Genomic DNA, 14,749 nt, shown 5'->3' on the forward strand with positions numbered 1-14,749 from the left:
AGCTCTCAATCCATCCAGTTATACTAAATGAAGGAAACTGTAACCACTTCCAGTTATTTCATACAGAGATAAGGACCATGAGAACTTTGTGTCTTGGCATACAACATCCTATTTTGATTTCACTGTACTGTGGGATCTGCTGTTATCCACAGTTGGTGGACTTCTTTTTTTTTTTTTTTTTTTTTCTTACTTGGACCATGCACACAGCCAGCATAGTAACTTCAGTCATAACAAGTTTCAGAATCCCTAAAGCAAAGGGAAAGCAGTAAGGAATGGCACAACAAGACTTGGCTAGAGCTTCTCAGGACAGCAGCAGAAAGAGCAAAGATGCTACTGATACCTGTAAACCCTACCCTTAGAGCCAGCAACATGGAGTACAAAATTCACTTTTGTTTGCAATGTGTGCATATGTGTAAGCTGCTCTTGCAGACTTATGGAGAACACTGCAAGGTTATTCTCCAGGATAACTACCTATCCAGACTCACTAGTGCTCAAAGTCAGATGAAATTCAAGTGTGAACAGCTTACCTCCAGAGCAGAAAGTCTGCCCTGCTACTGCAGACTGCCATGTCTGATAACTATATAAACATTGTTTGTTTAATTTCAAAGCTCTTGTTTCCCTTAAGCTGTACCATGGTCTCAGGAATCACAAGATGGTGACTTTTAAGGAGTACAGGCAATGATTTAATTGCTTTTCCAGGGAAAAAGCTAGGTTTCAAAAGCAAAATAAAGTTTCCTTTATAAAGAATGGAAATACTAATATTATAACCGAAAACCTTTTATAATTTAACATTGTAAACCATAATTCTGTTAAATGAAATGTAAGAAGGGGCAAACCAATGCAGAGAAAATACATAAATACTAATTCTGTTCCCACTGGTAATTTAACACCTATCTGGTACCCCAAGGTCTTGAAAACACCAAGTACAAAAATAGTTCTTTCCTACTATCTGGAAAAAAGATAAAGATAAAGGAAATGAAACATTTACATGAACTTGAGATGCATTGGTTTTCAGACAGACAAACTAAAATGCCTGCACTGGGTATCTATGGCACACAAAGCTTATCCATAGTCCTACAGAAAGTTTTTCTTCCAGTGCCTGGCTAAAATTTGAGGTTGACAAGCTCTAATGAATGGTTAACCTTACTTTCCTGATAAAAAACAAATGCTCCCTGACTTCACTCTTTTCTTGAAACGAGTCCATATGGATGAAATAGACGAACTTCTGTCAACGCAACTGCTGCCTGTGCATTATTTAAATGCTAAACTAAAGAAGGGGGATGTTTTTTAATTTCCCCGCTGGGGTGCAGCAGGTGTCATGAGGGCGAAGGGAGCGCTGCTCTCGCTGGCACGGACCCGGGGCAGCGCCAGGCCGGGTCCCCTCACCCACGGCCTCTCCTCTGCCCCGGCAGCGCCGCAGCTCCAGCGAGGCGGGGAATAAAGGGAGGTGAGCTGGAGCCCTGCAGCTCGCAGGTGGCACAGAGCATTTATCCCCGGGCGGATGGCCGCAGCTGAGGGGTGGGACAGGTCAGCTCTGCCCCTCTGGTGGCAGCACGCAGCCCCACCGGCGGGCCCGGCGCTCCCCTCCCTGCTGCCGCTGCCCAGCCCCGGCTGTGCCGCGCATCTCCACCTCGGCCGGGGCTCCCCGGCCTTCCCCTGCCGGCCGAGAACGCCCTGGACAGCGGGCAGGTAACGCCAGTGCTTTGGAAACGCTCCCTTCCGAAGCCACTGGAGAGATTCATTATTTATAGGCAGAGGGATGAAAACATGAAGTGCGTACATGGGGGCCCGTGTGGGGAGGGCCAGTTGCTGCCAGGCAGTAATTTCACTCTGAAGTTCCTATGACTTAAATAGCCACTTGAGCTCTGCTCTTGCAGTTTATGATGTCAATAGAACCCCTAAATGAAATTACAGCCTTCTGATACGCAGCGGGGTAGCTTTTCTTCACTCTGTAATGTACACGGCCAGAAGAAATTGCACTATACGCAGAGTTTCACTAAAGCAGAGTTTATCATAAGAATGTTCCCACTAAAATATGATTAGGCTTCTTGTTTGCTGGATAACACTTCTAATGAATCAGGGTATGCGTGATAGTCATGTTTTGTGAACGCAGACACATACCCTGAGGTGAACTGGGCACTCCACCGCCGCAAAGCACCAGCTATTTCATTTCCACCGTAATTTGCACCTGCTTTGTTTTGCCAGCAGCACAGACAGACCCATGCTAGCTCTGGAACTCGCCTCGGTTCCAGGAACTTGAGGCTTGCAAGGATGAAAAAACAATCAAGGCAGCAATGGAGTGGGGGGGAGTGTGTGGGGGGTGGTAGCTACAGGCGCTTTTATTTTCCAAGCATGCCTGAGCCTGGCTAAACCTGATCAGTAGCCCTGTGAGGGCAGGGGGAAAATGCCACTTTTCAGATGGGTAAGTGAGAAAAAGAGGTAAAGTTCATAATGATGCATCTCAGATAGAGATTCAGGTTTCCTAAAGCATTTTCCATTTCTCTTCATTCTCATTATGTTCCCCTTTCATCCCAGGACAGGACAAAAAACCCCTTCATCTTACCATTCACAAACCTTGCTATTTCTTTATCCTTGAGGGGAGGACTGACTGCAGCTAATAATTAGATATCTGTGGTGAGTGGCTTTACCTCAGTAACTTGCAATCCCTTTTACTTTCCTGACTTTCCTCGTCATATGACCTAATTCAAAATCAGGTTTCACTTTCTTTTCTGAATTACAGGAAGGCAAATTAGTGCTGTTACAATGCTGTTACTCAGGAAAATAAGCCATCTTTCAACTTTTGGAAAAGAGAGGCTCACAATATAAAATAAGAAAACATCGAGAATACCTTAAAAAGGGAAATATACTCAAAACAAGGCAGTTGCTTTTATGTACTTTTATTGCAAAAATTGTCTCTGGATACTGCTTAAATTCTTGTACTTCTGAAGCATCCCAGTGCCTATGAATCTGCCTGCCTTTATCATTACATCTTTTTCTGTGCTTTGTTTTTGTCTGATGCAGTTAACACTCACAGAACAGCAAGCATATCACGTCAAACAATTGTTGTGCAGAAAACAGTAGTTCTCATTCTACTACATAAATATATTTTCTCTTCCCCAAAAACATAAACTGGTGGTTTGAACATGAGGGAAAGAATACCATTTTCTCCTTGATTGCATCAGGCAAAGGAAGATAACTTTCCTACTTTATCTACAGGTAAAAGAGAGAGGTTTAACTTGGCAGTGCATGCAGAGCACTTTGAGATTACTAATTGGAAGTGATGCTGTAACTAAAATGGCTATTGCTAAAAGCAAAGTCAATGTATAAAAGAATGACCATAAGTATTAATTTTCTTTTTTTTTTTTTAGAGCAACTATGATAAACTCTTATGCAGTAGATAAAGAAGCTACTACTAATGAGACAATTTATCATCTTGCCATCCTGAAGTGTTTAAACAGACAGTTAGAATATGATTTGAAATTGCAGATTTTCACCCTAATGATTTTAGACCACAGACAAACCATTATAAGGTTGGCCTACCGTCAATAAGCAGCTTATACTGTAATAAGAAAGACTGATGAATTTTTCCATATTGCTATAAATACATACCAGCAAAGACAAGTCCCTTTGCTACCAGAGAGACTTGAAGAATAAATAAATTAATGAAATAATTTAAACATGGAGACGTTTGGAGCAACACAAGACTCTTAAAAAAGAGATTAAACATTGTTTTTTCTGTTTGGTGAAAGATGCCAGAGTGACAGCCCTTGACTTCAGTATATCCAGAGAACAAGTGTTACACAGGCAGAAGTTTGAAGTTTCAGACATTTAGCACGGTGCTTTGAGAACTTTCCATTTCAGAAGTACTTATGTCTTTCAGACTTACACTGCCTGGAGGGAGAAAGTAAATCAGAGATAAGCTTCAAAGATCAGACCCAAAAGTGTGTGTGGGCGTTCAGCATAGCCCATTCAGAGAAGAGAAAAAAAATCCATTATGTTTCTATCTGTGATGTGAACTGCCTGAAAGTTTGGGATGTTCTGATCTGTCAGCTGCTTTGAGTACACTGCAGAAAGGTGATGCAACAGCCAAGTTGGGATCTTAATATCAATTTAGTGAAAAGCTGGGACCATTTGGATTGAGGCTTTGATGTATGTAAAGGTTATTTCTATGTGTATGTAATACTCTTTACTGAAGGGATCAGCCAACTTAATTGCGGGTTTTGTTGAGAGCTGGTGATTTAGTTTAAGTTCAGAGAGAGGTCTGCAGCACAAGGGAATGAAGAGAAACAGCTAACCCTTGCTGCTCTGCACTGAAAAACGTCTGCGGTCAGCCTGGGGGTTTGCACATGAAGAAAGAGGAGTTCACAGTTCTTTATGGCTCTAATGCAAAACCAGATGGAACTCTGAGGTTCTGTCAGTCTTCCACTTGAAGTTTTCAGGATTAGGAAAACTTCAGACTGAAACTGAGGCATGGGGAGGGACTGACAACCCCATGTGGATTGAAACCAACAAAAATATTTGCAAAAATGGCCAGGGAGTAAAGCCACCAAATCACACGTGGCTTTATTACTGGTTGTAAGAAATAGTGAGTACCTTAATGCAGGTTGACACTGAGCTCAGTTCTGAAGTCAGTGTCAGAGCCTCTGACAACTTCAGTGGGGGACTGCTCACCACCAGCCTGTATGCACAGTTCTCAGAACTCAGAATGGGCACGAAACCAGGGAAGAGGTGACCGGAGTTCTGTGTGTGTCACCACCAGCAGTAGACCAGCAGTAGTCAAAGAGGGGCTGCCTCCCTGGGTGTCACAGAGACAAGCTTGTTGAAACACCTGCTGAATAAATACTACTCAAAAGCAAGGGTGAGAAGAATGCTGCCTAGTTAATACCCTGTGTGAGATATGTTGGTTCCATTAAAGATCTTGGTCTTTTGCCAGGGACATGTTTCAAAAAACAGGATAATAACTCAAAATACAAATATTTTGACTGCTACCCTCTGTTTCTTATATGCCTACTTTGTTAGAAGTAGAAAATGTTAGTCAAGAAATGATTCATTCTTCAGATAATATGGAAGATGATGAAGGATGAATGGAACAGCCCACGCATTGCCCTGGCCTTCTTAAGCATTACAGCAGAAAAATATTAACAGAAGTGATATGTTCAGCGGGGCAGGAGAGGACAAAAGGAGACAAGCTGGGCCTGGAGCTAGAGGTACTCATCCTACTTTTTTTTTTTCCTGTCTTTCCCATGCAGCCATGAGCAAATCACTGCAGTTTTATAAGCCTTGTCTTCTCTATCCAACAGCTGAAAATAATTCTAAGTACCTTGATGTTGGCTGAGACACTTAGTTCTTTGGCGTACAAGATTTTGTATATGAAGTTTGACAAAGTACTTTTTTTTCCTGATTCCCCATACAGACACAAAGAGAAAAGAAGGGAAGCCAGAGAGTTTAAAAAAGAGAGAGAAAAAAATAAAATCCAACCTTTCCCACTCCCTCAAATGGACCAGCAGCCTATAAACCAACTAGTTCTTCCTATTCCCAGAGGTGGCTTCCACAGAAGCATTTTCTTTTACTATGCATCCACTGTAGAGTTTCTTTTCTGCTTGGCTGGGCAATCAGGTATTCAGAGCATAATGTAAATGCTCAGAACACAGAGGCATGAAAACTTGCCAGACAGAAACTCCAAGGGAAGGATTAACATTCCCCCCCCGTCCCCCGCCCCGTGCCCCCCCGCCCAGCCCGGCCGCGCTGCCCGCCCTGGCCCCGCTGGTGGCCGAGGGGACACCGAGGGGACACCGGGGCAGCGCGGCCCCCCCGCGCTCGGCTCGGCAGCGGCTGCGCTCCCAGCCCCGCACTCCTGCGCTCGTCGCCGATCCTGCTTTCATATTAAAAAAAAAAAAAAAAAAAAGAAAAACACAACAAAAACAAAAAAAAAACAAAAAAAAACCAAAAAAAAAAACAACCTTTATTTCCTGCTTCGCCGCGGCGGCCCCGAGAATAGAAGCCTTGACACATCAAATTCTGGGAGCTCACCACTCACCAGGGCTGTGGTTCCTAGTCCAAGCAGTGACGAAGGAGAATCACCTCACAGTCTCTGGAGAGTGGCAGGGCTTGGCTGCGAAGCGCGCCCTGCGCCGATGGGCTTTTTGAGTTCGCTCTGTTCCAGAGCGAGAGCCGAGGCAGAGAAATTAGGGAGGGGAGAGGTGGGAAGGAAAATCACTGGAGCTTCTTACGATCAAACTTCCACTAAGCAAGAGGAAATGTCTTATAAATAAACAACAGCAAGAGAAACAAAAAAAATCCATCCCGTCCTGCCAGAGGAATGTACATTATTGTCTCTCGACGGAAAACTTTACACCACACCAGAAAGCAAGAAAGCAGCCATTTCTCCTGAAGCTACCCTGCCTTGGGTGGGGAGGAGGAGGGCAATGCAAACTTGAGGAAAAAAAAAAAAAATTGGGAAGTTCATGCAATTTCTCAGTAGACAAACAAAACTGTCCAAATTCAACAGACATCACTATTCCAAGGTTTCATGCAGCACTTAATTGCTTTAGATCTGATGACTGTCACTCCACCATTAGGACACATTCAAGGAGGAAGTTCAAGGCAAGGGGAAGGAGGAGAAGATGACAACATATGTATGTGTGAGTGTAGATCTGTATTCTTACGTTTCTATATTTATTTATGCATAATACTGACATTTTATGCATTTTATGATTCATATTTATAAGAATAATTTTATATACATGTTAAAAATCTTGAGGTACATGAAATTGTCTTCTCTCATACCTCCCCATAATTTTTGAGATTTACAGTAACATGTTAACCTACTTAAAGCTAACATGTTATTATACTGCAGCTCACAAGTGACATGAGTTTGGTGATTTCAGTACAGTCCTTGGCTTTGCAAAAACTATTGCGTGATTTGGCACAACGCGCGGCAAATAGCAGTCTCTTTATGAGGAACTACAGATGGCAATTGAAAGAGTAATTCAAATAATTTATCAAGCACATTTGGAGACCTAGAATGGGGGATGGCCTGAGTCTACGAGAAACCAGTATGCTACAAGTCATTATTAGCAAGCTTATTAAACCTGCCTCACATGCACAGCAGTAAAAGATCGGAGACTGCTGATGGGAACTAAGGTGCTTGGCTGGGTTTTGGGTCATGACTAGGAAAGCAGAGTACAGCAGGTGAGGACCTGCTCGAGAGGAGAAGTGGGACAAAAGACTGAAAGACCACGAGATAAGTGAAAATGGCTTGGCAATCTCGACCTGAATTTCTCTTCTAGGGGTACTTCGCCATCAGAGACAGAGATGCAGTGATGAAAGAACATAGTGCCCACAGTTTATCAGGTCTCAAAAAACTTCCTGATCTGTTGAATTCCTAATCTGTTGAATTCTTGAGGACGACTGTATTCACAAGACACAAATGAAAATATGTTTTTAAAACTAATTAGTTTTTCATCTGTACATTCTTTCTGGCAAAGTAATGTTGTCATAGATTTTGCTAGCAACAGTCAATCTACAACACAGGTGTGTAAGACAGAGACAAGCTTAAGATTGAAATGTGGCTGAAAATAAAAGCCAAGAGCCTTTAATGCAAAACTTACAGTAAATCACAGCTTTTTTGGGCTCAGATCTTTAGGAGACGAGACACTTAAAACATTTGTAGCTCTACAATACGAAGGTGATCTTAGTAAAATAAAAGGAGGCGTTGCCAAGAGATTTCTTAAGACAGAGCAGTAGACACAGCACTGGGAGAGCGGTGGGAAGGATGGGAGTGTCATTGATCTCACCAGATTTATTGGCAAATTGTAAATCTGACCATCCAGCTCATATGGGCTGACACCAAAGAGGTCCTTACCCTGGAAGGGTGCTGGGGAACAGAAAGAAGCTGTCAGCTGAACTGACTTCACTAAGAAATGCTTTGCTCATTTACAAATCAGCTCAGCATTTGCTTCTCTCACCAACTTTATCTTTACCAGAAATGCCATAAATACTGAAGAAAACTGAGACAAATGTGAGCTCTTGCAAGTGAAACCTTATTAGTGAGAGGTGTCCAGAGAGCTGAGTGGTCAGAGAGCAGATAGGCACACAAAGAATAATGGAACAGAATTTGAAATAATAATTCCTGAGCGTGGAAACATTTAACATTTCAAAGCAGGAAACACAATTAGGAAGCTGATCAACTGACCTTAGGCTCCCAATACCTTAGCTGCCTTTAGGAGATTTACATAGATGGAAGCAGGAGCAGTATATAGCCCTCTGTGTTTAGTAAGGCATTTGCTAAACAGTCCAGAGATCAATAGCAGACATTAAATTAAGCACTCTGGCATTCTTATTATTTAGTATCATTAAGCATTAAGGATGGCTGTACTGTAAACACAGGGAACAGAGAACCAAATGAAATCTTCTATTGAAAAAAAGCCTATGAAGTTTCTGAAAATTAGACTAAACAAAAAAAAAAAAAAAACACATGCAGTGAACAGATCATGCAATTGTGATCAAAATCTCAGCAAATTCCAGCTGTCTGCCTTCAGTGCAGACTATTTCCATTACAGACTTCAGGAGACTGAATTGTGCCATTCTTGGTTCACTAGCATTAACAGTGGCCACAGCCTTAGAACTGCAAAATAATAAGAGCTAGGAGGACAATCATTTTCCTCAGATTTTTTATTTTGACATTTCCCATTTCTGCCCTTTTTCAAAGTTTTAATTTGGTAAAGACACTTTTCAGCCTGTCTTTTAACAGGTCACTAATAACTTGGGATGCAAGATCTCATATTTCATTTTTTTTTTGCTGCTGCCACCACTAAATATTTCATTTACCTTGAGTACAGCAGACCACTCTGGAAGGCTAATTTTTTTTTTTCTTTCTTTTCACTATACTGTTTACCGACCAGTTTTGTAACTCAGTATTTGCATTAGGCTAGTTTGATTCTACCTGTTAGAGTAAATTAATAGACTGCCTATCAAAACACTTTAATTCTTTAAGTAGCTCAGTTAGGCAACTGTACTGACTTTCCTCTTCCTTGGGAATTTCTGTATTTCTTATATGGAAATAACTGTGAATTTTGGAGGTGGTACCTAGTTATAACACAAGCTTCTTCTAGATAGTATTTTTTAATATTTGCAACCATGTTACACACACAAATATAAATGTATACATTTTTGGATGTACATCTGTAAACACACACACATATAAATAAAGTTTTATTTCTTCCCTGTGTCTTGGCTGTTAGTCCTTGAACTAGAAGACCAAATGCAGCAATTGTACATATGCACACACAGAGAATACAGGGCTAAACACAATAACCCCTAAAGGTTTCTCAGCCTGCCTTGTATCAGTATAGAGAGGACAAGCCTCAAAAAGGATGATGCTTTCCCCATCTCAGCAAAGAAAGATAGAAGAACCCCAGCAGAAGGAGAGTGCTTGGAGACCCTGACTTTTTTCCTCTTCATGTATTTCTCCATGAGCTAAAGCTCTGTGCTTAGAGAAAGGCAATGCTACAACCAGACTTTGGGAGCAGCTGCAGATAAGCACATGGAGGTTAATTCTGCTTTTTGCTCCATTAAACTCTGCTCCACCTTTGTGACACCCTCAAGGAAGAAGGACAGGAAGACAGCACAGCCAGGAGAGCCAGGCACATGCCCGCGGCCAGGCAGGGGGATCACACCAGGGCAGGGCTGCCTCTGGATCCTGGGCTTCATGGACTTTGGAGACCTGTTTGCTTTGCCCCTGACACCTCTGCCTCAGCACTGAACACTTGCAGGATACAAGTATTCCCCTTCTCTGCAAGGCAAGCTTCATGGCAGTGCCCTGCAGCTTTTCTCTCTGCTCTAAGTTTCTCTATATAGCAGGAGACACACAGCCTTTGGCAGTGGGTACAAACAGACGAGATAAACAGAGATGAAATAAACCTCGTGGAAAAGTCTTCTCCAGCTGTAGTGTCTCTACCTATAAATAGATATTCTCCTGCTGTCCTCCACATGCAAACACAGAATTGAGAATTTTTTGTTGTTGTTTTCTTGTTTAGTACAAAGCAATTAAAATGTAACAACCTCTCAAAATCTTCCTTTATTTAAAAAAAATAGGTCATGGACACAGAAGCAGTCAGTCATGGTTTGGAGTGGGCAAGCAAACAATTTTCATTTGATTGTGCCCTTGTTTTTGTAACTAGCTTTTCTGCTGTGACCTGCTATACTTACCCTGTCTGCTGTGCTAACCAGCAACATGCCTTTTTAATCTGCCTTCCTGGGGTCTGCATTTGATTACAGCATTCATGTTCTATTTAGATTCTTTTGAATCATGCCCTGTGGTGCTAGCACGAAAGGTGTTATTTATAAAATGAAATTCTGTTGTATTGCAACTTGGATTCAAAGAGGACAAGCAATATTAAATACTTACTTTATTTAATAATATCTTGGATTTATTAACTCAATTTCATTACAAGATTAGAGACGGTAACCTGGAGGGGGTTATTAACTAATAAACAGGCTTCAGGCAACTTTGCCCTATATAAAATAAAATAAAAATACATATATATGCATTTAAATTACTTCAGAGGGCCCAGATACACACCGCTGGCTCAAAAGTATGGCTTTCTTGATAAATACCACTGCAGAGAGCTCTTGGCTGGAATCTACTGAGCTCGTGGTCCCTTTAGGACAGTGGACACTCCACAGCTACCCCAAGTGACCAGCTCTATTTAGTTGGTTACATGCCATGTGGGATGAAGTCTAGTACTCAGCTGTGACAGAACTGATGCAGGCTACGGTTACTTCAAACCACTGTGGGCAGCACACCAGAAACCCTGAAACTGTGGCAACCCTTGACTTCTCCAGCACCTCAAGGCTCATGTTTGTGAGCTGTTGCATGGCTCTTTCTCTCCCAGCATCAGTCCTGCAAATTGCAAGACATACCAAAGGAGAAGCTTCCCTAAAGCAACTGGGGAGACTCACAGGCAGCACGCTGTATCTCCCAAAAAAAGCTCCTGAGCTATCGGAAGCTTCTCTTTCCAGAAGACAAGGTGACGAAAAATTCCTGACTGTGCACACAAATGAATCTATATACTGATAATTATCTTTTTTATGGTAACCTTAACATTTCAAACCAGTACATATTCTGTTCACCCAGATATGGCACAACTGGCAGCTGAATTGAACTGCAATCTCTTTACCTGGTAAGCTACAGCAGGTTTGTCAGCATTCCAGCCTAGGGATGAGGGCCAGGTTAGGAAATTCACTGAAGGCTGAAAGTTCCCCAGGAGTACAAGAATACTGAGATGCAATTTTTGCTCCATTTCCTAAATAAAACTAACAAATGCTAATACACTATTAAATGCCTCCTTTCTGAAACACTCTACGACAAGAAGTAGCTTCTGTGACTTTGAACCTGTCAGGTCCACAATAAAGCCTGAGTCTGACACGGGAAAATAGCACAGTATCAATGTCACAGATACTACAGGCAGGGAATTCCCACTTGGAAGTGCATGGCTGCTAAAAGCTTTCACCCCACATCTGTTGCACAGTTAGCTGTGAGTCACCTGCAGTCAGCTTCATTAGACCTGAAGTGTCACTCAAATAAGACAAGCTTATTGCTAGAACAAGAGAATTCAGATTTTTAAGCATTTGATAGATTAAAAGGAAAGTGTCATGATATGTTAAATGGATATTCAAATACTTTAGGTCTCAGTTTTCATCTGCTTACAGATCATACGCCTTTGCTTAAAGTTGCATGGTAGGCAGAGACCAAAAATAAAGGGCAAATTAATTTTTTCACTCACGTGGTGTTGTTCATTGCAATGACTCAGTGAAAGATAAAATCCAGTGCATGAAGATCATGAAAAGACAGAAAGACTAATTAATTAAATCTGATCAGAAACAGATTTGAATTCAGAGTGATCCCTAAAATTCAGGAGAGAACACCTAGAGCATGGTGGTGCATGGATATTCCATGCCAAACTGTGGTTAAGTAACAGAACTGTATAGAGAAGAGGTTAATTTGGGTCAAAAATGAAGGGAGATTGAGAAACAGATTTATGGTAAAACTTTCAAAGGCAAAAGCAATAATTGCACCCGCAAAAGGCATGTGCATCATTGCTACAAACAAAAACACATGCTTGGACTCTCTACAGGCAATCTGGCATCTGTCTCTCATTCCCTCCCTCCTCCTGACCCTGAGACCTCTCTCTCTGGAATTTTGTTCCATGAATATTCCATAACGCTACACTCAGCCCCTATTTTCAAGAAAAGTCAGCATTAGCTAATAAGTGGAAGTTCACAGCATTACTGTCAATCAGTGGTTGGTTTCCATGAGAATGGAGACAGAGCTCAACAGAAAAATAGTGAGGTTCAGGCACAAGTGATATCCTGTCTACATATGCTATGTATGTACCACTTTGAAACTACAGAACTAACTTGTTTGGCACTTCATTTATTAGCAGACTCTCAAGGGTATCTACGAAATAAGCCAAGTTTAAACAACATTCTTTTGGGTGATTTTGAAGTGAGGCAGAAACACAATGTATTATTTGGTAGGTTAGGAATACTGCAATTTATTCTTGATCTCACTCTCCTCACTTCTTTCTATATGCTTAAAACCACCATAAATAAATGGTGGTTTATTTATAGTGGTTTTAAGCATAAAATAATTAGTGAGAGAATTTTCTAACTGATTCTGTGAATTATAAAGGAAAACTATCTCTTTTTTATTGATAAAAGAATGCTGCTATTCCTCAATTGATACAGTCTGTTTACAATAAACAAACTAGGCAATATGATGCCAGGGCACAGGGTATGCATGGGGTAGAACTTTACAAAGGCGCATTTATCTTCTACTATTTTTACCCACTCATCCAAGTTTCTGGCATATTCTCCACTAGAACTAAACAAAGTAAACAATTTAAGAAAATAAGTCAGTTATTTCCTTTTTTAGGGAACCTAAACCCAGAAAACCTATAAAATGTAGATACATTTCTAAATTTCAAATGTCATTAAAATTTCATACAATTGGGTCAATAGCTTTATAAGGAAGTGCTATGAAAAGAAGGTAGCTTCATAACATTAATATAAAGGAGGATTCTGTTTTAAAACACACACCAAATTTAAGGCTATTTAGATGAAAGCCCTTGGTCTTACTTCTGATTAAATTAATGGAAAATGATCTCATGGGTGATGGGAGGGAAGCACCAGCAAACCCAAACTAGCTGACAGACACAAACTCTAATTCTATTCAATTGTTTCAGTGTGACCGATCTCAAGAAGAATGAAGCAGTTCTGCTGGGACAGATAGTCTGAGCAGAGGATGGAAAAACAGGAAGAGACTCTGGGGAGAGAACATTGCTTGGGTGAAGCCCATACCAGCTAGAAATCACTTGGCCTCTCCAAGACCCACCAAAACAACAGAAGGATAAATGAAATGCCATTTGCATGCATTCTTCCAAGTCCCCACTCTCTCTCCATTCTCCTCAGCTGAGAATCTCTGCATGTATCTACCTAATGCAAAAATTTATCTTCTGTTCCTCAATGAAAATCTAAGAAATTCATGGGACAGACCAATTTCAAAGGCAAACAAGAAACACACGATAGCCACAGTAGGGGAATTTTCTCCCTCTTGGGATGCTCTCTTTTTGTCCATGTCAGCCTTTGAAGCCCACTCACATAGCTCTACATATAATATAAGAATTTTTTAATCAAGGAGACACTAATATAAAACTGGTACTTGATTTCTGTACTGGGATTCAAGTGTGCACTGTAGGCTGTGCTGCAGTATCCAGTGAAATCAAAATTTCAGATTTGTATTCTAGTATATTTTCAATCAGCATTCTGTGGAAGGACTGAGGCCTTTACAGCCATATTACATGGTAGAACAAACCAGTCTGACCACAGGCAAAGGCTTTATCATCCCTGTATCTCAGTTTCCCTGCTGTCAGGCTGGAGGAGTCATTCTTTTTCACTTAATAGGAATGTCTTGGGAATTACATCCTTAACACACAGACAAAAAAAAGGCTCTGAAAGGCAAAGTGCTGAGGGGCTGAGTGAGTAGGCTTGCTGCAGTAACATGGCTGTTGCCAGCAGGCAGCAGGTACCACAGATCTCATGAAAGATCACTCGTTGATTTTAAGTTACGTTCATTTTTGTGCCTGTTCCATAGGCCCCCAGAGATTAAATACAGCTGAGTGCTATTATCCAGTAGCTCCAGCGAATGAAAAATATACTCTTTTAGCAGTTTTATTCCTTTATCAATTACTACTTTAAGAGACTTGTACTGCATTATTTTATATTGGCCAGTTGTAAAAATAATTTATTCCCTGAAGAGTTTTATTCCTTTAACATTTCAAATTTTTTTGTTCAATGTTTAGCATGTGACCATTTTTGACAGAGAATGAAAGGAATACTATATTAAAGGAGCTAATATAGCTTCTTTTCTTACGTACATTTTGACCATTTTTTAAAATAAAAGATCCGAATAGGATTTCCAGTAATGCAGAAAATCTAGTAAGATTTTTCTGTTTTCAGGTTTCTTTGCATAGTGCATTATCACCCTGGGGGGAAAAAAGATGAAAATCCTGTCCAGATTTCTGGTAAGGTACTGGATCTGTTGAGGACCACGCACCCTTTCCTCCTTCTTCTAGGTACATCCTTTTTTTTTTTAAGCTTGCTCCTACCAATGTGTGTATAAAACAGAGATGAGTTCCTTACAGACTTGAAACCCTGTAGAAGAGCCATTGGGATGAAAACCTGTCAA

General features: G+C 41.0%; 1 protein-coding gene and 1 long non-coding RNA gene across 40 annotated transcripts in view; one reads left to right on the plus strand and one right to left on the minus strand.

The window, feature by feature from the left end:
• The window catches only part of ZBTB20 (zinc finger and BTB domain containing 20), a 472,123-nt gene that overhangs the window by 177,632 nt on the left and 279,742 nt on the right, over positions 1-14,749 (minus strand). For 2 of the 39 annotated variants that reach the window (XM_079321869.1, XM_079321875.1), the window contains exon 1: positions 6,038-6,601. The exons of the other annotated variants lie outside the window; for them this stretch is intronic. The gene's annotated coding sequence lies outside the window, so the exon portion shown is untranslated. Of the gene's footprint in view, positions 1-6,037; positions 6,602-14,749 lie in introns of those variants that run through there. 39 annotated transcript variants of the gene reach the window in all.
• On the plus strand, positions 4,645-13,703 carry LOC306810162. Its single transcript, XR_013776402.1, has 2 exons — positions 4,645-5,207; positions 13,248-13,703. It is a non-coding gene; the product is annotated as an uncharacterized lncRNA (long non-coding RNA).

Source organism: Erithacus rubecula, assembly GCF_903797595.1.
Source record: "Erithacus rubecula genome assembly, chromosome: 1".
In the NCBI taxonomy this organism is placed as follows: domain Eukaryota; kingdom Metazoa; phylum Chordata; class Aves; order Passeriformes; family Muscicapidae; genus Erithacus; species Erithacus rubecula.